Source organism: Ovis aries, chromosome 3, assembly GCF_016772045.2.
Source record: "Ovis aries strain OAR_USU_Benz2616 breed Rambouillet chromosome 3, ARS-UI_Ramb_v3.0, whole genome shotgun sequence".
Classification (NCBI taxonomy): domain Eukaryota; kingdom Metazoa; phylum Chordata; class Mammalia; order Artiodactyla; family Bovidae; genus Ovis; species Ovis aries.
Window position 1 is genome coordinate 162829624 of NC_056056.1, and position 25445 is coordinate 162855068.

General features: G+C 42.4%; 1 pseudogene; it reads right to left on the reverse strand.

Annotated features, from left to right (window-relative positions):
* Positions 1–82: 82 nt before the first annotated feature.
* LOC101123203 (17-beta-hydroxysteroid dehydrogenase type 6-like) lies at positions 83–6659 on the reverse strand (annotated as a pseudogene).
* Positions 6660–25445: the final 18786 nt, after the last annotated feature.

Consider the following 25445-nt stretch of genomic DNA (forward strand, 5'->3'; position numbering starts at 1 on the left):
AAAATCTGATGACTGCTACCCATCTAGAATCAAGTGTTTAGGTTGAACTCACAGACTACAAAGCATTTTAAGGCCTGATTGCCTATAAAATATGACAAAGGATAAAGTCTGCCACAGATGTTGGTAAATAAGACAGAGCGAAAGTGAAGCATTTGCTGTCCCAGTCAACAGAGTAGCGGATACGAGGGTCAACAGCAGTCAGGCTCGGGCTTCATGCAGTTGGCGACGGGGCTCAGATTCTCCTTTCCTTTAGCAATGAGGCCATGAAAATACTGGCAATCTGTTATAGAGTGGGGGGAAAGTTAGAACTGTGGTAACACATTAACTTGAAAAGAAGCAGGAGAGAATACAAGGTACAAGCAATAAGGGTGCAGGGTGCAGGGCTCAGGGCACAGGCTCTGCAGCTGTGCTGTCCAGCACTGCAATCGGAGCCACAAGTGGCAACTGAGCATAAGAAATGTGGTCAATCTGATTGAGATGCACAATAAATGTAAAAATTCACATTGGGTTGTAAAGACTTAACACAAAGAAAGAATGTAAAATATCTCAGTTGTAATTTTTTTATATTGATTTGTTGAAATGACGGTATTCTGGATAGAGTCTGTTCTGAATTAAATTCACCTGTCATTTTTCTTTAATGTGGCTGTTAGAAAAATTAAGATTGCATATGTGACTTACAGTTGTAGCTAGCATTGTATTTCTATTGGGCTAAAGTTGTCTAGAGCAATATTATATGTGTGTGTGTATAGATGTGTCTGTGTGTGTGTGTGTAACACACATATATATGTTTGTGTGCATGCTCAGTCACTCAGTCATGTCCAAACATTGCAGGATTCAGTTCATCACTCTGCCACTGACTTGCAGAGTAATCTTGGGAAATGACTCAATGTTTCAGGCTTCAGTTTCCTTATCTGTAAATGAGGGGTAACACCAGCACTTTCCTTCTAGGGTTATGGGAACTGACAGAGTTAATTCTTCCATAGCACCTGGCACAGAGCTTTCATATACTGAGCAGGTGTTGGGGCTCAGGGGAAAGCTGACGGCCTGAGTGAAGCAGGAGGGACAGCAGCAAGTGAGCTGGGCCTCCTGCTATACGCAGCAAGGACTTGAGAAGTTAATAACTCTGCCATCCCCACTCTGGGGGAATAGAGGAAGAACTTAGAGCCTTCAGAGCACTTCTGCCCAAAGCTCTCTTTCACCTCTGGGGACAGTGGACTCCAGATCCCCTCGAGTATATCCTGCATATTGTCAGGGAAATGGATGTTTTGTACTTTCCAGGTACTATGAGAACAACACGAATGCCAAAATGACTGAGCTCCCTTGCGAAACACAAGGTGAGAGAGTGTTAACCAAGGAAATGATATTGGCATCTGACCTAATCAATCCCACCCCTTCTTAAGCAAAGAATGCCCAAGGCAGAATGTTTCAAGAAAGGCATTTGGGTCAGGGAAGAATATGAAAGAGTACACTCAAGCATCTTGGGAAGATGTTCAAGTAAAATGAGAAGGGCCAACACCCATAGACTGCTTTCTGAAAAGCTTCAGATCTGGCCTTTGATGCTGCCTCTTGCTGCCCATCTCACACCACTCTCTTACAGACCCTCCCCCCTCTGTGACAGCTCCCTGAACCCCTGAGCCTCTATCTCCTTACCTACTGCTCGGGTTAGAACTCAGTGTCTTTGTGAATCCTTCCTTGACCTCTGCCCCCAGGGAAAGGTAAGTCACCCCCTTGTCGGTGCCTCTATGCACCAGCACACACTCATGTTCATATTTGCTGTACGCCCACTCCAGAGCTTTTCACCCGCAGAACTGAGTTCAGATCCTGGCTCAACTTCACACTTGACCATAGAGAATCATCGTGTCTTATGCATGAGTTTTCTGTGAGGAGTGAATAGAATGCTTGGCCCAGAGCTTTCCCTATAACCCACCAAGGTTCAGTCTTTCCTTATGAGAACCGTCAGGTTTAGTGACTTAAGGTACTTAATTAATAAGGCAAATAATTTTTTAGTGACAGACTCTTATCATTCACATGTGAAGTGTACATTACATACATAATATTCATTTATATTTTATACATATATATGTCTTATAGAAATATATGAATTTGTTTGAAACACATAGAAATCTTATAGGAGTGGCAATTAAGACCAAATAAATCCTAATACATTTTTCACATTCCCTAATGTACTACCAGTCCATTCTGAAGGAGATCAGTCCTGGGATTTCTTTGCAAGGAATGATGCTAAAGCTGAAACTCCAGTACTTTGGCCACCTCATGCGAAGAGTTGACTCATTGGAAAAGACTCTGATGCTGGGAGGGATTGGGGGCAGGAGGAGAAGGGGACAACAGAGGATAAGATGGCTGGATGGCATCACTGACTCGATGGACGTGAGTCTGAGTGAACTCTGGGAGTTGGTGATGGACAGGGAGGCCTGGCATGCTGTGATTCATGGGATCGCAAAGAGTCGGACACAACTGAGCAACTGAACTGAACTGAATGTACTACCTTATATTGTGAAAAGATTTAGACATTCCATTTCCAAAGTTTCTCATTTTAGTTGCCATCTATATATCAGGAACCCAGGCTCACCATTCACAAATACACTCCTAGCCACAGTCAAGTCTTCCTCAGAGGTTGGGCCTTACCTCAGACTGTCAGATAAAGCTTCTACCCCATACTTAGAAATGCAGTAGCCACTGCCAAACAGGGATACTCTCCCAGCTGGACTAGAAACACTGACTACTCTTCCCCTGGTTTTTCTGATCGGGGACAAAAGCTCAGTGTCACCTCAATGAGGCCAATCAAGCTCACATTCAAGATCTTGGAGAAGTCATCTTTGGTCAGCCATTCATTTGGGGCAGCAGGCAGAAGGATGCCAGCATTGTTCACCAAACCCCAGAGGCCTGGAGTAGAAACAAAAATATTAGTTAGAGACAGAAAGCCCATTTATGAATCATTTCAGTGTTCAGACCACATTCTCCTGAGGAAGATAAACAATAAATCCAATAAATTGGCAAATTATAAAGTATGTTTTATGTGTGCATGGTAAGTCACTTCAGTTGTGTCCAACTCTGTGTGGCCCTATGGACTGCAGCCCACCAGGCTCCTCCATCCAGGGGATTCTCCAGGCAAGATTACTGAAGTGTGTTGCCATGCCCTCCTCCAAGGGATCTTCCCGACCCAGGGATCAAACTGCATTTGGTCTCCTCCACTACAGCCAGATTCTTTACCACTATCACCACCTGGGAAACCCCTTCACATTTCTTTCATTGTCTCACAATTTCTGGTCTTCTCTCCGCATCTCATAACCCAAAAAGACTGGAAGGAAGAGAATATACACTCTTGTATTGTGAGAATGGTTTTTAAGTAATGATTCCCCAATACCAGTATTACTTTTTTTTAAACAATATTACTTTCTTTCCTTTATTCATTTTTTAGAACTTTGCAGAGGATAGGGGATGTGAATAGAAAAGTGACATCTGCCACAATTTATGTCCTTGGCTCAAATTTCCAACAGAGGCCATTCTCCACTTTAGAGATCCCATTCTCAAAAGGCAGGGAGTACCTGCTGCATAGGACAGTTAGCTCAGAGCAGGGCTCTGTGATGACCCAGATGGTGGCATGGGGGAAGTGGGCGGAGGAGAGGTCCAAGAGAGGGGAATATATGTGTGCTTATAGCCGATTCATTTCGTTGTACAGCAGAAACCAACACAACATTGCAAAGCAAGTATATCCCATTTTTTTAAAGGGGAAGAGAGTGAGGGATCTGTGCTGAGGTGTTTACTGACTCTTATGTGCCAATGTCATCCAGTCTCACAGGAGACTGTATGTGTAAATAATATATATTCAAATGGTTAAGACATCAATCATTCTCTCAAGAAATTTAAAATTGCTTGCAATAAAAGTTGTATTGGAAAAAAGGACTACACTGATAATTAGTACAACCGAGATTAAATTCCAAAAAAGTCAGAAAAGTATGCGTAACTAGATTTAGAAAGAAGGCTTCAGCCAGGGGTGGCCTTTAAAACAGAGGCTCCAATTCAGAGATGCAGAATGAATAACATGGTGACTACAGGAAGCCATTGGCATCAGCAGTCCCCAAATGCATCCGATTTAGCTGCTTAAGCAGGAGGCTTATTTCTGGACCATTGAGGGTGTGAGGTTTTGAGGCGTCAACCTTTCATTAGCATATGGAGACTTATCTCTGAAAGGGCCAAACCCCCTTTTCATTTTTCTCTCATTACTACGGGAGAGGGAGAGAAAAGCAAAACTTCAAAGGAAACATGTATCCTGGGGCTCAAGGAATTTTGGGGTTTTGAAAATACTTGAGGCAGTGAAAAATCCTTATTCACTCCAAGATCTTGAAATAATGTGACCAAATAGAACACTTTTTGAAATAAATGATTACAAAATACATGTCAACCTAATTAATGGTTCATTGTTCTGTAAACAATGTAAGAGTTCAGTTTTCTCACATTTCTCACATTGTGTGTGATGATAGCTACAGAGTCACAGACAATCATCAATTAAAATGAATTATAGTTAGTTGTGATAGTTTTACTTCTAGCGCTAGTTTGTTTTCAAATAAAGCTTCATTTTAAATTTTACTTTTTAACTAAGAGAAAATCTTTTCTCTATGTGGGTGTCGATGCATTTCCACGCCTTTGATCTGATGTGCAGTGCAGGGCCTCTACAGTGACCAGCTGGACATTCAGCCTGAAGCAAGGCAATATCTCATCCTCTTTTATTTGGCCTCAGTAGCTATGTAGCTCAAACAAAAATTTAGTAAGTTTTTGTGTCATGAATTTAAACTAGAAAATCATGCTGCTCTCAGTAATTGCGAACAAGCATTTTGCCAAAGTGCCAAAAGAAGACATTTAAACAGCACCCCACCCCCCAACAAAATGGTCCCAGAGCCTTTTACAAAAATAAGAATAAAGTGTTCTCCACCTGTGCCAACGACTGGAACATTTGCAGCTGAGAGGACCACATAGCATGGACAGAAGGAATTAATTCTTGATTTCCTTTCAGCACTGGGAGCAGAAGGGCTATGCAAGGAAGAAACACGCAGAACTTGAGAGAAAGCAGCAGTTCCTTCAGGCTTCCCAGGGGGTACTAGTGGTAAAGAATCCGCCTTCCAATGCAGCAGATGCAGGAGATGTGGGTTTGATCCCTGGAATGGGAAGATCCCCTGGAGAAGGAAACGGCAACCCACTGCAGTATTCTTGCCTGGCAAATCCCATGGACAGAGGAGCCTGGCAGGCTGCAGTCCATGGGGTCAGACACGACCTAGTGACTGAACAACAACAGCAGTTCCTTCATGTTGAGCACAGCACGGGCAGTGGGACAGTCAACATGCCTTTCCTTGGCTTTCCCCTCTCTCTCAGGGATTCCCTGTATTCAGACTTCTTGCCCAGGATGCACATGGGTCAAGGCCAGGTGAGTGCAAGAAAGGGAGAAAGAACCAACACCTACAGCTATTAGTCTGCAGAATGCTCACTCAGCTGAAGGACATACCGCTTCCAGATCCCAAATGGTCGGCCCTGGATTTTCTTCTAGAAAATTGAGAGATCTGGCTGCTCCCTTGCCAAAGGTAAGGCACCTACTTAGCCTCACAGGAAGCCCTCTCTGCTGCTTGCCTGGGCTGTCTGAGAAACTCATGCCAGGACTGATAAGAGGGAACACTACACACAGATTTTGCTTGGGTCTTGGTGACAGGAGTTTGGGTATGCCTTGATCTCAATTATTTTCTCAAGATCGACTCATCATAAATTCCCGGTCGGCACTGACTGAACAATAAAGACATTTCCAGAACCCTCCCTGGATACAGTAGGTTTTTCTGATTCTCGCCATTTGCTAACTTTGAGAAAGACAGGTTTATACTGTTCTCAAGAAAAGACATGTAAAATTATATACGAGCAGCATAATGGCAGCCTGCTCATGGCAGAGTTAACCTTTTTACTCTGGATTTTCAGAGGATACCATACATGCAAATTACGGTTTCTGCACCACAGTCACCTCTTTCTTTCCCCTCATTGCCTTTCTAGCCTTCATTCTGTCTTCCCTACCTATACATACTCTTACCTATTAAACCTGTTTCCTCACTGTTTTACCTTCCACTCTGATACACTCATATTCCATACAACCTGACTTTTTTAGGCCAGTCCCAAATATGTTCACTTACTCCATGAATGCTAATGTATTTTTGAGTCTTCATGTAATAAAACATGTCCCAAATATACCCCCACCCTGATCCCCAAGACTTCATGTGGCATGGTTTTTGCTCATTCTAAAACACTGAAGACAAAGCAGCCTACCCAATGGACAGACTTCCCCTGGCCATACCTCTGTCCCCGACGTGTTCCTCTACCCACTTGGTGGCCGCAGCAATGCTCTCTGTCTTGGTGACGTCCAGGATCACCATCTGCAGCCTGTCTGATGTCTGGTTCCTCAGCTGCTTGGCCCCCTGCTCTGTCAGACACGCAGCCAGGACCCTCAAGCCTCTCAGGTCCAGCTGCCTGACCAGCTGGTTCCCGAAGCCCGAGTCACAGCCCATGATGAAAATGATCTTGTTCTGAAGGTGGCTCACCACCTGCCTCTCCCGGGACCAGCGCAGGAGGTAGTACAGGACCACGAGGACCACCAGGTACAGCCACATGGCAGACACCTGTCCTTCCCTTTAAGAAAAAAGAAAATTCTTCCAGACTCAAACAGGTTAGGGTTATGTTTGGCTGCTTTTTTATTGTTTTCTAGTTTATCCTTAATCTACTCAATTTAGTTAATGATGCCTATCAAGATTAACTTTTGATATAATAATTCTGAAGGTTGGTTATTTAACAGGCTTTTGAGGAATGTATTTGAAAATAGGAAAGCAGGATGATTCTATCAGGTTTAGGAATTAATATGAAACTCCTATTCTGGTCATGCTGTCTTTAAAAAGGAGTATTTGACAAAAATTTAGATGTATTGATATTAGGTAAAGAAAGGAGATAATGAGTCAGTTGGCAACTTCAAGCATTCAGAAATAGATACAGCTTGAGTCTTCAAAATTGAATTTGTCAAACTTAAAAGTGTTGCTAGATATGCAGACTGCAATTTGGTTTTTTCCTCTTTGTTCTCTCCTCTTTTAAACAAACAAACAAAAAAAATACATTTAAGCAACTTTATAAAGATCATAATTATAATTAATTTAATCTTAATTTTATCTGATATTTAATGTTCAATTCAAAAATATTAATTTATTTTAATATCCCTATTATGTAAAGACAGTGAAGGAAAAAGATAAATAAGTAAATATACATATTTAAGATCAAGAAGGGAAACTCAAGAAATACACAAAAACTATTGTAAAAACACTAAGAAGTGATAACTAGATGTTGGGAGGACAGCAGGATGAATAGGTAAAATGTAGACAATTTTTAGGATAGTGAAACTATTCTAGATGATACTGTAATGGTGGGCATGATCTCAGACAGTCAACAATGAGCAGTTCTGAAAAGAGTTCTTTGTTCCCTGCCTGGAAGTTGAACCGGGGTAGCCTGGATGAAAACTGGAAACCCTAGCCACTAGACCACCAGGGGCTAGAAGCCAGAAGCACATTTTTTCCAGCTCTTACCCCCATGGAAAGCAAGGATGTTTCAAGGAGGCAAAAACTGTAAAAATAGGTACAAAGTTTATTTTTGGAGATACAGCGTTATTTGTGGGACAGCATACAGAGAAACAGTTTAAGACAGAAGCAAGGCAGAAATTACACACCCAAAGAAAAAGAGTGGGGGCATCCTAGCTAATGAGGAGTAGCCCAGTAAAGAGGTGACTTAAAAAAAAAAAAAGAGGTGACTTAAATCACTTACATAGGATAATCTTTCCTGGTCTTTGTTCACCTTTGGCCAATTATCTTGTTTTCTTTTCACACCTGATTGGTTCTAGGACCCTCTGCAACATTCGAGCACAACTATTTGCTAAGATGGATCCCACCACAGAGGCCTGTAGGGGTATGTCCACACTAATTCTGGGTGTTTCAGTTCAGTTCAGTTCAGTTCAGTCGCTCAGTCATGTCCAACTCTTTGCGACCCCATGAATTGCAGCACGCCAGGCCTCCCTGTCCATCACCAGCTCCCGGAGCTCACTCAAAGTCACGTCCATCAAGTCGGTGATGCCATCCAGCCATCTCATCCTTGGTTGTCCCCTTCTCCTCCTGCCACCAATCCCTCCCAGCATCAGAGTCTTTTCCAACGGGTCAACTCTTTGCATGAGGTGGCCAAAGTACTGGAGTACCCCCTCCCTTTTTGATCCCCAAGGAGCCTTCTTGCACATGTGCAGACAGCAAAGTTTTTCTTGACCTCAGGAGGGGTCATCTTATCTCTTTACTTCAGCAGAGCTCAGCTTCTACCACTAGCTTTGTTCTTGGAGTGTCAGGGTGAAAAAAAAAGCTTCAGTTCCACTCCACTTGACAAACACTAGCTGTCCAGCCCACAGGCCCATCTCTCTCCTACCGCAGATACCTGTCATTATACATTTGTCAAAAATCACAGAAGGTATGACAATAAGAGTGAACCCAGTGTAAACCACAGACTACAAGTGATAATGATGTGTCCATGTAGGTTCATCAATTGTAACAAATATACTATTCTGGTGTGGGGCATTTCATAGTGAAAGAGGCTATCATACATGGGGTCAGAGTGTATATGGGAACTCTATACTTTCTGTTCAATTCTGCTGTGAGTCTAAAACTTCTCTAAATATAAAGTCAAAAGAGATAGAGAGAGAGAAAGATAAAAACCATGATATGTACCAAGATCAAAGAGGAAAGATAGATTATACTGGCTAGAGAAATGAAAGCTATGAGCAACTTCCAAAGGGCTGAGACTCTCCCGGAGTAACTTTAATTGATATTTCTCTTATAGAACTCATATTCATGTACCTACTCTTGACATCTCTGTTATACAGAATCACAGGTTCATAAAAATGTTAACCTATAAAATACAAAATACAACACTCAAATAGAAATATCAGATTTAACATCTTGAAAGAGAACTATTATTCATCTCCCTGCCCCAAATTACTTTTCTCTTAAATCTTTCTTATTTTAATAAATAGCATCTCTCCACCCAGTTACATGAACCAGAAACCTGAGAGCCATTCCTAACCCTTCTTGGTCCCTCAGACTCCATGTGCAATCCAGATGTTGATTAGATGTACTTTGTTTTTAAATCGGGGTATAGTTGCTTTACAATGTTGTGTTAGTTTCTGCAGAACAGTGAAAAAGCTGTACATACACACAAATCCTGGAATTCCCAGGTGGCGCAGTGGTAAAGAATCCGCCTGCCAATGCAGGAGATGCAGGAGACGCGGGTTTGATCCTTGGGTCAGGAAGATCCCCTGGTAAAGGAAATGGCAACCCAGTTCAGTTCAGTCGCTCAGTCGTGTCCAACTCTTTGCAACCTCATGGACCGGAGCATGCCAATCTTCTCTGTCCATCACCAACTCCTGGAGTTTGCTCAACCCACTCCAGTATTATTGCCTGGGAAATCCCATGGACAGAGGAACCTGGTGGGTTACAGTCCATGGGGTCACATAGAGTCAGACACAGCTGAGCAACTGAGGATGCATGCATACATATATTCCCTCTGTTTTGGTTTTCCTTCCCATTTGGGCTTCCCTGGTGGCTCAACCAGTAAAGTGTCTGCTTGCAATGCAGGAGACCTGGGTTCGATCCCTGGGTCAGGAAGATCCCCTGGAGAAGGAAATGGCATCCCACTCCAGTACTCTTCCCTGGAAAAATCCCATGGATGGAGGAGCCTGATAGGCTACAGTCATTAGGGTTGCAAAAAGTCAGACATGACTAAGCAGCTTCTCTCTCCCATTTAGGTCATCACAGAGCATCAGGTAGAGTCCCCTCCACTGTCTTATTGATTCTGTTTCTAAAATAAACCCAGAATCTAATAACTTCTTTCCATTTCCACAGTTTGTCCAAAGACTGTACCATGTCTAGGCTGAACCTTACAATTGTCTCTTCAGTGGTCTCTGAATCCTGCTTGATTTTCTATAGTCCTTCTCCACCCAAGGGTTAGAGTACTCTCACAAAGGTACAACTCAGGTCATGTTGCCCCTGACATGGCTTCCTTTTGTCCTTAGCACAAAGCCTCCTATCAAACGAGTGATAAGGCCTTATGGGACAAGTCCCTTCTTCAGCTCACACCCTTCTCTCCATTGCTCACTGCTTCCAGAGCATGGAAGATACCAAATTCTTTGCTACCATGTGACCTCTGTGCTGTACCCTGTTTCCCCCATTCTTCATCTGAATAAACGTCTAGTCATTTTCATTTCTTGACTTTCAGTACGTCTGGACTGTTATGACCCAGCAATTCTAATTAGTCAGACCTTCCAGGATAACTTCTTATCATTTATTTGTCTTTCCAGCTGATAAAGAATGTTCCACAAGAGACAACATGCCCCAGTGGTATATCAAAACGGAGCATTGTCCTTTTACTGTAACTGTAACAGCCGAAGATATTAAAGAACTGTGAACTTTCAGCAAATGAGGTATGTTAGATCCTCAGCTCAGTTCAGTTCAGTTGCTCAGTAGTGTCCGACTCTTTGCGACCCCATGAATCACAGCACTCCAGGCCTCCCTGTCCATCACCAACTCCCGGAGTTCACTCAGACTCACGTCCATCGAGTCCGTGATGCCATCCAGCCATCTCATCCTCGGTCGTCCCCTTCTCCTCCTGCCCCCAATCCCTCCCAGCATCAGGGTCTTTTCCATTGAGTCAGCTCTTCACATGAGGTGGCCAAAGTACTGGAGCTTCAGCTTTAGCATCATTCCTTCCAAAGAAATCCCAAGGTTGATCTCCTTCAGAATGGACTGGTTGGATCTCTTTGCAGTCCAAGGGACCCTCAAGAGTCTTCTCCAACACCACAGTTCAAAAGCATCAATTTTTCGGCACTCAGCCTTCTTCACAGTCCAACTCTCACATCCATACATGACCACAGGAAAAACCTTGACTAGACAGACCTTAGTCGGCAAAGTAATTTCTCTGCTTTTGAATATACTATCTAGGTTGGTCATAACTTTTCTTCCAAGGAGTAAGCACCTTTTAATTTCATAGCTGCAGTCACCATCTGCAGTGATTTTGGAGCCCAAAAAAATAAAGTCTGACACTGTTTCTACTGTTTCCCCATCTATTTCCCATGAAGTGATGGGACCGGATGCCGTGATCTTCGTTTTCTGAATGTTGAGCTTTAAGCCAACTTTTTCACTCTCCTCTTTCACTTTCATCAAGAGGCTTTTAGTTCCTCTTCACTTTCTGCCATAAGGGTGGTGTCATCTGCATATCTGATATTATTGATATTTCTCCTGGCAATCTTGATTCCAGCTTGTGCTTCTTCCAGCCCAGTGTTTCTCATGATGTACCCTGCATAGAAGTTAAATAAGCAGGGTGACATATAAGTTAAATAAGCAGGTGACATATAAGTTGAATAAGCAGGGTGACAATATACAGCCTTGATGTACTCCTTTTCCTATTTGGAACCAGTCTGTTGTTCCATGTCCAGTTCTAACTGCTGCTTCCTGACCTGCATACAGATTTCTCAAGAGGCAGGTCAGGTGGTCTGGTATTCCCATCTCCTTCAGAATTTTCCACAGTTTATTATGATCCACACAGTCAAAGGCTTTGGCATAGTCAATAAAGCAGAAATAGATGTTCTTCTGGAACTCTTTGCTTTTTTGATAATCCAGTGGATGTTCGCAATTTGATCTCTGGTTCCTCTGCCTTTTCTAAATCCAGCTTGCACATCTGGAAGTTCATAGTTCATGTACTGTGGAAGCCTGGCTTGGAGAATTTTGAGCATTACTTTACTAGTGTGTGAGATAAGTGCAATTGTGCAGTAGTTTGAGCATTCTTTAGCATTGCCTTTCTTTGGGATTGGAATGAAAACTGACCTTTTCCAGTCCTGTGGCCACTGCTGAGTTTTCCAAATTTGCTGGCATATTGAGTACAGCACTTTCACAGCATCATCTTTCAGGATTTGAAATAGCTCTACTGGAATTTCTTCACCTCCACTAGCTTTGTTCGTAGTGATGCTTCCTAAGGCCCACTTGACTTCACATTCCAGGATGTCTGGCTCTAGATGAGTGATCACACCATCGTGATTATCTGGGTCATGAAGATCTTTTTTGTACAGTTCTTCTGTGTATTCTCATCACCTTTTCTTAATATCTTCTGCTTCTGTTAGGTCCATACCATTTCTTTCCTTTATTGAGCCCATCTTTGCATGAAATCTTCCCTTGGTATCTCTAATTTTCTTGAAGAGATCTCTAGTCTTTCCCTTTCTGTTGTTTTCCTCTATTTCTTTGCATTGATTGCTGAGGAAGGCTTTCTTATCTCTTCTTGCTATTCTTTGGAACTCTGCATTCAGATCGGAGAAGGCAATGGCACCCTACTCCAGTACTCTTGCCTGGAAAATCCCATGGACAGAGGAGCCTGGTAGGGTGCAGTCCATGGGGTCGGTAAGGGTTTGACACATCTGAGCAACTTCACTTTCACTTTTCACTTTCATGCATTGGAGAAGGAAATGGAAACCCACTCCAGTGTTCTTGCCTGGAGAATTCCAGAGATGGGGGAGCTTGGTGGGCTGCCGTCTGTGGGGTTGCACAGAGTCGGACACGACTGAAGTGACTTAGCAGTAGCAGCATTCAGATGCTTACATCTTTCTTTTTCTCCTTTGCTTTTCACTTCTCTTCTTTTCACAGCTACTTGTAAGGCCTCCTCAGATAGCTATTTTGCTTTGTTGCATTTCTTTTCCATGGGGATGGTCTTGATCCCTGTCTCCTGTACAATGTCATGAACCTCCGTCCATAGTTCAACAGGCATTCCTTCTATCAGATCTAGTACCTTAAATCTATTTCTCATTTCCACTGTATAGTCATAAGGGATTTTATTTAGGTCATACCTGAATGGTCTAGCCGTTTTCCCTACTTTCTTCAATTTCAGTCTGAATTTGGCAATAAGGAGTTCATGATCTGAGCCACAGTCAGCTCCCAGTCTTGTTTTTGCTGACTGTATAGAGCTTCTCCATCTTTGGCTGCAAAGAATATAATCAATCTGATTTCGGTGTTGACCATCTGGCGATGTCCATGTGTAGAGTCTTGTCTTGTGTTGTTGGAAGAGTGTGTTTGCTATGACCAGTGTATTCTCTTGGCAAAACTCTATTAGCCTTTGCCCTGCTTCATTCCATACTCCAAGGCCAAATTTGCCTGTTACTCAGGTGTTTCTTGACTTCCTACTTTTGCATTCCAGTCCCCTATAATGAAAAGGACATCTCTTTTGGGTGTTAGTTCTAAAAGTTCTTGTAGGTCTTCATAGAACCATTCAACTTCAGCTTCGTCAGCATTACTGGTTGGGGCATAGACTTGGATTACTGTGATACTGAATGGTTTGCCTTGGAAACGAGCAGAGATCATTCTGTCCTTTTTGAGATTGTATCCAAGTACTGCATTTCAGACTGTTTTGTTGACCATGATGGCTACTCCATTTCTTCTAAGAGATTCCTGCCTTTGCTATACACACATTGTAACACAATAATGTAAATCAACAATGATTTTTGTAAGTCAACATTGTAAGTCAACAATGATTTGACTTTTAAAAATGAATAACAAAATAAAATAATATTTATGCTTTTATTGAAGTATAGTTGATTTACAATGCAGTGCCATCTCTGCTGTATAGCAAAGTGACTATTATACACATATAGACATTCTTTATTTAATATTCTTTTGGTTTATCACAGGATATGGATATAGATGTCTGTGCTAAACAGTAGAAACTTGTTGTTTATCCATCTTATATATAATCATTTACATCTTCTAATTCCACATTCCTACTTCTTCCCTCCCCTACCTGCTTCCTCCTTGGTAAGCACAAGCCTGTTCTCTATGCCTATGAGTCTGTTTCTATTTTATAGATAGGTTCACTTGTGCCATATTTCACATTCCACATATAAGTGATATCATATAGCATTTATCTTTTCTTTCTGATTTACTTCATTTAGTATTATAACCTCTAGCTGTATCCATGTTGTTGTAAATGGCATTTCATTCTTTTTTATGGCTGAGTAGTATTCCATTGTATGCTGCTGCTGCTGCTAAGTCGCTTCAGTCGTGTCCAACTCTGTGCAACACCATAGACGGCAGCCCACCAGGCTCCTCCATCCCTGGGATTCTCCAGGCAAGAACACTGGAGTGGGTTGCCATTTCCTTCTCCAATGCATGAAAGTGAAAGTGAAGTTGCTCAGTTGTATCCGACTCTTCGTGACCCCATGGACTGCAGCCTACCAGGCTCCTCCATCCATGGGAGTTTCCAGGCAAGAGTACTGGAGTGGGTTGCCATTGCCTTCTCCGTTCCATTGTATGATAATAGTTTAAAGTAATATAATTCCTTTGAGAAAAAAGTGGAGAAGGGTGGGGTAAAGTATTAAAGAAAGTCAAAGAGAGCATAGCTGAGATTAAGTTGAATAGGAACATGAAAATTACTGCAGAGCTGGGATTTGGACTGGTGACCAACCCCCACATTGACCAGATGTCAGATTTCACAATGATTCTTCTTGTGCAGTTATTCTCTGGTTTTTTATTCCACTGTTTTTTTGGTCTCATTTTGCCTGCCTGCCTCCATCCCCCAAATGGGCATTGCTCAGGGTCAAAAGGGAACTTTCCAATTAGAAAGAGTTCCCCTCACCAGGAACGGAAGAGTAGGGTAAGCAATCAGCTTCCTCAGCCTTTTGGGGTACTGCACAAATATCCCATGTTTGTTTCAACCCACTCAAACCAAAAAAGCCGAGACGTATAGAAATATTTAGGAACAAGGAAGAAAAGCAAGGGCTGCCAATAGCAACCACACAGCAGGAGCAATCATGGTCCACAGTGACCTGCTGTCCAGCAGATTTCGCCACAGTCACCCTGGAGATTACACAAGTTTTCACCCTGGACTCTGTGCCACCCCTTGACCCAGCACTCCAGAGTGCCCCCACTGGCAGGTAAAAGTCTTCCCTTACTGAAGTCAGCCCACAAAGTCTGGAAAAGAGGACTGCTTCTTCAAATGCACAGACATCTGCACAAGGCTACAAGGATCACAAAGAATCAGGGAAACATGACTCTACCAAAAGATTACAGTAAAGCTCTCATAACTGGCCCTGAAGAAATGAAGATGCTGGAACTGCCCAACAAATACTTCAAAATAATAGATCAAAAAGATGCTCACATTGCTACAAGAGAACACAGATAATTTAATGATATCAGAAAAACAGTACAAGAACAAAATGTAAAGTTGAAAAAAGAGAAAACAAAACAAAAGAACCAAACAGAAATATTGGAGCTAGAGAACAAAGTGATTGAACAAAATAATTTGATAGACAATTCCAGCAGCAGACTTAATCAAGCAGAAGAAAGAATAGATGAGCCTGAAGATGGATCAATTGAAATTATCCAGAGAAGTAGAAAGAAAATTAGGCTTTAAGCTCTGAATCAGCCTCACTCACCAGTGGGCAGACGACAACCCCAGAACAACTGTAGCCACCCACACCCAACCAGCCCACTCACAAGCAGACCCTGGGACTGGCTGAACCCCAGCCTCACACACCAGTGTGTGAACATCAGTCCCAGTACAAGCACATCCCTGTAGCCTGTGGGCCCAACTCACCCACCAGCAGACCAACACAAGTTTTGGGAACCCCAGACCTTGCAGCCAAATGTATCAAGAACTGGCCCCACCCACCAGTGATTTGATACCAGCTCTGGGACCTCTTGACCCTGAAGCCAGACACCAGGAGATGGCTCTGCCTGCCAGTGGGCTTGCACAAGCACCAGGACCTGGTAGACAGGCACCAGCCCTGGGACCTCCTGAACCCAACCCCACCCACCAGTGAGCCAGTTAGTGACAGGGCCCCCTGGGGTTCCTCGCCAGCTGCCTTGTGACCCAAATCATTAACAAGTAGCCAGCAGTCTCTGCACAAGGCAGGGCCTAGCAACCAACCAGACCAGGGGGCCACCCAACCCTACCAGATTGCCCAAAGTAGTCACCCACCACAACAGAAGGACCCATGCGGTCTGCTTAAGGGCAATTCTGAGAGCATATAGCTCTGGTGGCAAGAAGAAAATATGCTGCTGGGATACACAGGACATTTTCTACAAAAAGCCATTTCTCCAAGGCAAGGAAATATAACCAGATATGATACATGAAAACAGATATTAATACATGAAATAAAATGGTAAATTAGGCAAAAATTAGACAATAGCAGAATATTAACAAATTAAGAAACAAAATAAAATCCCAGAGGAAGAAGATCTAAGTGAAATGGAGATAGGTAATCTACCTAAGACAGGGCTCAAAGCAGTGATCATTATCAAAGCAGGGCTTCACTGATGGCCCAGTGGTTAAGAATCTGCCTTCCAATGCAGAGAATGAATTCTATCCTTAGTTGAGGAACTGAAATCCCATATGCTGTGGGGCAACTAAGTTTTGCACTGCAACTAGAAAGCTTGCTTGCCGCAACTAGAGAAGCCTGCTTACCACAATGAGAAGCTCACAAGCCACAAATAGAGAAAGGCCTTGGGCTGCAACAAAGAGCCTGTGTGCCACAACAGAGACCCAGCACAGTCAAAAAAATGATTTTTAAGGAAAGTAGACATTGGAGTGGAGCGGGCGATGGCACCCCAATCCAGTACTCTTGCCTGGAAAATCCCCAGGGCGGAGGAGGCTGATAGGCTGCAGTCCATGGGGTCATTAAGAGTCAGACACGGCTGAGGGACTTCACTTTCACTTTTCGCTTTCATGCATTGGAGAAGGAAATGGCAACCCACTCCAGTGTTCTTGCCTGGAGAATCCCAGGGATGGGAGAGCCTAGTGGGCTGCCGTCTATGGGGTTGCACAGAGCTGGACACAACTGAAGCGACTTAGCAGCAGCTGCAGCAGACATTGGAGACCATCTGCAGCATTGTGTATTACCAAAGGTTTGGCGACAAATTTTCAAGAAGCCTGACCCAGATATCTTGGGGAAATCAGATGTCATCTGCTTCGATTCCAGGAAATCTTTACTTTTAGGTTAACAGATGAGATAGAGGTCCAGTCAATGTTCAGTCCTTTCTTTTAAGTGTATCACATGAATCCAGGGGTCTATTCCTTGGGGTTCGGTGGCATAGGTGTTACTGAGCAGCACCTGACAGGGACCTCTCCAAAAAGGTTTAAAGGAGTTATTCTGAAGGTATCTTTTGCAAAAGATGAAATCTCCAGTTTCCAACTTATGATACTTAAGGTCTTCATCTCCTGATAGTCCACTGTGAAAAGCCTGCTCTACCAAAACATGGTTATTTTTCATAGAAACAATTTAAGCCTTTGCAATACTGGAATATCTCTCCTTTTATCGGTTGTGGGTCAAAATAAGTAGGAGTAAACTGTGTTAGGTGTCCTGTACTATCCCAAAGGATGAGAGTTTATGAGTTCCAAAAGAGGCAGATGCAAGATTTAAAACTACCGACGTCAATGCTTTTGGCCAACGTATTTGGAGAGTCTCTATAAATTTTGCCAAATGAGTTTTAATAATACAGTTGGTGCATTAAACTAAGCCAGCCAAATGAGGATGGTAATCACAGTAAAGGTGTTGTAAAACTGGCCAAACAGTGCAAACTTGCCAGTAAAATGGGTTCCTTGATCACTATGTAGTTTGAAAGGAGTTCCCCAGGTAGGGATAATGTTTTCCAAATGGAATTTAGTCACAGAAGAGGCAGAAGCCTGCTTGCAAAAGAAGGCTTCAGTCCAGTGTGAAAACATACAGATAATGACTAAAACATATTTATATCCACTAGACATGGGGAGTTGTAAGAAATCTATCTGCCAGACCTCGATGCTCCGTTAGGCAGTTTATAACGTCAGAGAGCAAGCCAAGCCAAGTGGGTACCCAATTCTACACACCAGCAGGCTGTCACAAGCCCCAGGACACACTTGGGCCCAGCCCCACCTACCAGCCTGCCCACAGTTGTCACTTTGTCACAACAGAAAGGACCACGCAGCCCACATAGGGACGACCTTAGAGAATATAGCTCTGATGACCAGAGGAGAGTGTACTGCTGGGCCCCAAGGGCATCTCCTCCATCAGGCCACGTCTCCAAGACTGGGAAATGTAGCCAACCTATCTATTAGTAATCCACAGAAATAAAAACAGAGAACTAGTCAAAATGAGGATGCAGAGGAAGATATTCCAAATGAAAGAACAAGACAAAACCCCAGAAGAACTAAGCAAAGTGGAGACAAGCAATCTATCCAGAAAAGAATTCAAGGTAATGATCATAAATATGTTCAACAAACTTGGAACAAGAATGGACAAACACAGTGAGAAGTTTAACAAAGAGTTAGAAAATATACAGAAGAACCAAACAGAGCTAAAGGGTACAATAATTAAGTTTAAAATACACTAGAAGGAGTCAACAGTAGATAATATGGACGAATGAATCGGTGAGTTTGAAGAGAATAGTAGAAGTCACCAAAACTGAACAGAAAATGTATTTACTATCAACAAAAATACGGGCCCAGGTTTGTCCTGGGCTAAAGTGCAAGCCTACGTAAGAGCATATAATTCAGACAGTTGGGCCAGAGTTGCCGTCAGGTAAAGATACTGTCTTAACAACATCAAAAGAAGTTGCAGTAGCATACTTAGCACGGTATTTGCATCATCACCTTTTAAGTAAGAGCCATCAGTGAACTATAAGAAGTTAGTGTTACCTAAAGGCATTTCCTGTAGATCGTCACAGTCGTCAGAAGATGAACTGTCAGCCTTAAGAAACTGTGATGGACTTTGTTGGTAATGAAGGGAAAAAGAGCCAAAGGCGATGAAAGCATGCAAAACTTCCAGCTGAGAATACATAAGTCATGGGGATATATTATACAGCATGCCAATTCTATTAACACTGTATTGCATAGTGAAATTCGCTAAAAGAATAAACCTTTAATGTTCTCATGACAAGAGAAACAAATTCTGTAACTGTGTATGGGGATGGATGTTAACCAGATTTATTGCGGTGATTATGTCACAATATAAACAAATATGAAATCATTACACTGTACACCTAAAACTAATCTAATGTATAATATACACATTATAATGTATAATCTAAGGTATAATGTCAATTATACTCGATTTTTAAAAAAGAATAACAAGTATAAAATGAGTTCTGCTGAAATACGGACATGGAGGTATTTTTAATCCTTCCCTGAGAATCATTTAAATTTATATAATTTTTATTAAAATAATATCAAAAATGAGTAGCAAGCTTAAGATTACCACAATATAAAAGAGTAATGTGAGGGGCAATAACAAAAAGACTTCATAAGAGTTGAGGTGACTGACTGAGAAATGTTGAGTGTGGTGAGAGTTCAGGAAGGATTCTACCGACATGTACAAATGCTATTTTTAAAATGGATAACCAGCAGGGACCTGTTATACACCACAGAAACTGCTCGATATCCTGTAATAACCTAAATGGGAAAATAATTTGAAAAAGAATAGATGCATGTATATGCATAACTGAATCATTTTGTTGTACACCTGACACTAACACAACATGGTTAATCAACACTACTCCAATATAAAAGTTAAAAAAAAAGAATTTACTTTCAGTGGGAATGGATTTTAGTAATACATGAGCATTAGGGGTAACAGGGTATGGGATAAAAACGTTATTTATTGCTCAGGCCAGGACAAATCTCCACCCTGATCCTTAGGTTTTCTTACTGGTAAAATAGGAGTGTTAAAGGGGCTAGTGCAAGGAATAATGAGGCCTTGAGCCTTGTAACAGCAGCAGCAGAGCCTTTTAATCTTTTATTATGAACTTTATGCCTTGAAGGCTTTCTTTACTGAAAGGGAATTGATTAATTCTGGGAAGAGGTTTTGAGAGATCTATTTGAATTTTGATGGGAGATGCACTGTAAATTTTGCCAATATCATTTGGAGATTTTACCTATAAGGATGGTAGTCAATTCAATAGAGACAAATGATGGATGTTTCCCGAATCAGCTCTAGTACTATCAGAAATAAAACAAGTAAAAGATGTCAAAATGATATTTAATTCAACTGATGGTTTACTTTGGTGACTACTGTCAAATTCTAGAATTATTTCCTCCTTTGCAGAGAAAGAAATTCTGGTGTAATACTTTTAAGAACTCTCAAACACAGAATGAAGATCGGAATGGACAGGGCCAGAGTTCCTAAGGAAAAAAAGGTGTGTCTCTTTCAAAGGGTCTAAGTTCAGTTCTGCTCAGTTCATTTCAGTCACTCAGTCGTGTCCGACTATTTGCGACCCCATGAATCACAGCACTCCAGGCCTCCCTGTCCATCACCAACTCCCAGAGTTCACTCAGATTCACGTCCATCGAGTCAGTGATGCCATCCTGCCATCTCATCCTCTGTCATCCCCTTCTCCTCCTGCCCCCAATCCCTCCCAGCATCAGAGTCTTTTCCAATGAGTCAATTCTTCCCATGAGGTGGCCAAAGTACTGGAGTTTCAGCTTCAGCATCATTCCCTCCAAAGAAATTGCAGGGCTGATCTTCTTTAGAATGGGCTGGTTGGATCTCCTTGCAGTCCAAGGGACTCTCAAGAGTCTTCTCCAACACCACAGTTCAAAAGCATCAATTCTTCGGCACTCAGCTTTCTTTATAGTCCAACTCCCACATCCATACAAGACCACAGGAAAAACCATAGCCTTGACTAGACAGACCTTAGTCAGCTGCTTTTGAATGTCTCTGCTAATGTCTCTAATGTCTCTAATGTCTCTGCTTTTGAATATGTTGCCTAGGTTGGTCATAACTTTCCTTCCAAGGAGTAAGTGTCTTTTAATTTCATGGCTGCAATCATCATCTGCCGTGATTTTGGAGCTCAAAAAATAAAGTCTGACACTGTTTCCACTGTTTCCCCATCTATTTCCCATGAAGTGCTGGGACCGGATGCCATGATCTTCATTTTCTGAATATTGAGCTTTAAGCCAACTTTTTCACTCTCCTCTTTCACTTTCATCAAGAGGCTTTTTAGTTCCTCTTCAATTTCTGCCGTAAGGGTGGTGTCATCTGCATATCTGAGGTTATTGATATTTCTCCCAGCAATCTTGATTCCAGCTTGTGTTTCTTCCAGTCCAGCATTTCTCATGATGTACTCTGCATGTAAGTTAAATAAGCAGGGTGACAATATACAGCCTTGACATACTCCTTTTCCTATTTAGAACCAGTCTGTTGTTCCATGTCCAGTTCTAACTGTTGCTTCCTGACCTGCAGACAGGTTTCTCAAGAGGCAGGTCAGGTGGTCTGGTATTCCCATCTCTTTCAGAATTTCCCACAGTTTATTGTGATCCACACAGTCAAAGGCTTTGGCATAGTCAATAAAGCAGAAATAGATGTTTTTCTGGAACTCTCTTGCTTTTTCCATGATCCAGTGGATGTTGGCAATTTGATCTCTGGTTCCTATGCCTTTTCCAAAACCAGCTTGCACATCTGGAAGTTCATGGTTCACGTATTGCTGAAGCCTGGCTTGGAGAATTTTGAGCATTACTTTACTAGCATGTGAGATGAGTGCAATTGTGTGGTAGTTTGAGCACTCTGTGGCATTGCCTTTCTTTGGGATTGGAATGAAAACTGACTTTTTCCAGTCCTGTGGCCACTGATGAGTTTTCCAAATTTGCTGGCATATTGAGTGCAGCACTTTCACAGCATCATCTTTCAGGATTTGAAATGGCTCAACTGGAATTTCATCACCCCTACTAGCTTTGTTCGTAGTGATGCTTTCTAAGGCCCACTTGACTTCACGTTCCAGGATGTCTGGCTCTAGGTGAGTGATAACACCATCGTGATTATCTGAGTCATGAAGATCTTTTTTGTACAGTTCTTCTGTGTATTCTTGCCACCTTTTCTTAATATCTTCTGCTTCTGTTAGGTCCATACCATTTCTGTCCTTTATCGATTGATCATATTCTTTGCAGCCTAAGATGGAGAAGCTCTATACAGTCAACCAAAACAAGACCAGGAGCTGACTGTGGCTCAGATCCTGAACTCCTTATTGCCAAATTCAGACTTAAATTGAAGAAAGTAGGGAAAACCACTAGACCATTCAGTTCAGATCAGTTCATTTCAGTTCAGTCGCTCAGTCATGTCCGACTCTCTGCGACCCTATGAACTGCAGCACACCAGGCCTCCCTGTCCATCACCATCTCCCGGAGTTCACTCAGACTCACATCTATCGAGTCCGTGATGCCATCCAGCCATCTCATCCTCTGTCGTCCCCTTCTCCTCCTGCCCCCAACCCCTCCCAGCATCAAAGTCTTTTCCAATGAGTCAACTCTTCGCATGAGGTGACCCAAGTACTGGAGTTTCAGCTATAGCATCAATGTCTTTTCCAATGAGTCAACTCTTTGCATGAGGTGACCCAAATACTGGAGTTTCAGCTTTAGCATCAATCCTTCCAAAGAAATCCCAGGGTTGATCTCCTTCAGAATGGATTGGTTGGATCTCCTTGCAGTCCAAGGGACTCTCAAGAGTCTTTTCCAACACCACAGTTCAAAAGCATCAATTCTTTGGCGCTCAGCCTTCTTCACAGTCCAATTCTCACATCCATACATGACCACAGGAAAGACCATAGCCTTGACTCGACGGACCTTAGTAGGCAAAGTAATGTCTCTGCTTTTGAATATACTATCTAGGTTGGTCATAACTTTTCTTCCAAGGAGTAAGTGTCTTTTAATTTCATGGCTGCAGTCACCATCTGCAGTGATTTTGGAGCCCAAAAAAATAAAGTCTGACACTGTTTCTACTGTTTCCCCATCTATTTCCCATGAAGTGAGAGGACCAGATGCCATGATCTTCGTTTTCTGAATGTTGAGCTTTAAGCCAACTTTTTCACTCTCCTCTTTCACTGTCATCAAGATGCTTTTTAGCTTCTCTTCACTTTTTGCCATAAGGGTGGTGTCATCTGCATATCTGATATTATTGATATTTCTCCCGGCAATCTTGATTCCAGCTTGTGTTTCTTCCAGTCCAGCGTTTCTCATGATGTACTCTGCATATAAGTTATATAAGCAGGGTGACAATATACAGCTTTGATGTACTCCTTTTCCTATTTGGAACCAGTCTGTTATTCCATGTTCAATTCTAACTGTTGCTTCCTGACCTGCATATAGGTTTCTCAAGAGGCAGATCAGGTGGTCTGGGTATGACCTAAATCAAATCCTTTATGATTATACAGTGGAAGTGAGAAATAGATTTAAGGGACTAGATCTGATAGATAGAGTGACTGATGAATTATGGATGGAGGTTCACAACAGGAGACAGGGATCAAGACCATCCTCATGGGAAAAAAATGCAAAAAAGCAAAATGGCTGTCTGAGGAGGCCTTACAAATAGCTGTGAAAAGAAGAGAAGCAAAAAGCAAAGGAGAAAAGGAAAGATATACCCATCTGAATGCAGAGTTCCAAAGAATAGCAATAAGAGATAAGAAAGCCTTCCTCAGCAATCAGTGCAAAGAAATAGAGGCAAACAACAGAAAAGGAAAGACTAGAGATTTCTTCAAGAAAATTAGAGATACCAAGGGAACATTTCATGCAAAGATGGGCTTGATTAAGGACAGAAATGGTATGGACCCAACAGCTCCTGGTTTACCCCTTAATAAATATAGAATTTAAAACTACCTTGGAAGAAAGACCAAATTTTTCTTTAAAAACAATCTGAAGTTGATTAAAATAGTGATGAACACGTTCATCAGTTTTTTGTGTGGAAGCCTGAATTTGGTTCCAATCAAGAAGCTTTGGAAAAGCCCTGGGCTCAAGGCCTCAGACAAGAGCTGTCTGCATTGAAAAATAAACAAATGTAATCTGCATGTGTGCATGCTGACATTTCAGTTGTGTCTGACTCTTTTCCACCGTGTGGACTGTAGCTCACTAGGCTCCTCTGTCCATGGAGTGGGTTGCCATGCCCTCATCCAAAGGATCTTCCCCACCCAGGGATCAAAACCTGCATCTCTCCTGCAATGGCAGGCGGGTTTTTTTTTTTACCACTAGCTCCACCTGGGAAGCCCCAAATAGAACCTAATTAGACTTAAAAAGTTTTGCACAGCAAAGAAAACATCAACAATGAAAAGACAACCTACTGAATGGGAGAAAATATTTCTTGGTTATATGACCAATAAGAGGTTAACATTCAAAATATATAAACAGTTCATACAACTTAACATCAAAAAAAACCCAACCTAATTAATAAATGAGGAAACCTGAACAGACAAAAAGCATACAGATGACCACCAAACACATCAGAAGATGGTTAATCATTAATCATAATCATAATCATCAGAGAAAGACAAATTAAACCGCAAAGAGATATTACCTCACACCCGACAGACTGGCTGTTATCAAAAAAGACAAAAGTAACCAATACTGGCAAGGATATGGAAAAAAGAGAACTCTTGTGCACTGATGATGGAAATACAAATTGGTGTAGCCACTGTGGAAAACAGAACAAACTCGTGGTTGTCACTGGGGAGAGGAGTATATGCCTGCTCAGTCACTCAGTCGTGTCTGACTCTTTGTGACCCTGTGGACTATAGCCTGCCAGGCTCCTCTGTCCATGGAATTCTACAGGCAAGAATACTGGAGAGGGTTGTCATTTCCTCCTCCTCGCGTCAGTGGATCTTCTTGACGCAAGGATAGAACCTGCATCTCCTGCATTGCAGACAGATTCTTTGCCACTGAGCCACAGACTGCGGAAGCCCAGAGGGGAATATTTGTTAATGTTGTTCAGTTGCTAAGCACGTCTGACTCTGCTGCCCCATGAACTGCAGCATGCCAGGCTTCCTTGTTCTTCACTGTCACCTGGAGTTTGCTCAAATTCATGTCCCCTGGGTTGGTGATGCTATCTAACCATCTCATCCTCTGTCACTTCCTTCTCCTCCTACCTTCAATCTTTCCCAACACCAGGGTCTTTTCCAATGAGTCGGCTCTTTGCATCAGGTGGCCAAAGTATTGGAGCTTCAGCATCAGTCCTTTCGATGAATATTTCAGGGTTAATTTCCTTTGGGATTGACTGGTTTGGCCTCCTTGCAGTCCAAGGGACTCTCAAGAGTCTTCTCCAGCGGGAGAAGAAGAGTGTGGGATGGTTTGAGAGAATAGCACTGAAGCATAAGCACTGCATTGCCACATGTGGAACACATAACCAGTGTGAGTTTGCTGTGTGATGCAGGGCACACAAAGCCGGCACTCTGTGGCAACCTGGAGGGATAAGGCGCAGAGGTGGGAGGGAGGTGATGCACGTATCCCTATGACCGTTCATATTGATATATGGCAAAAACCATCACAGTGTTGTAAAGTAATTATCCTCCAGTTAAAATAAAAGACATAAATAAAAATGTTTTTAAAAGTCTCCTCCAGCA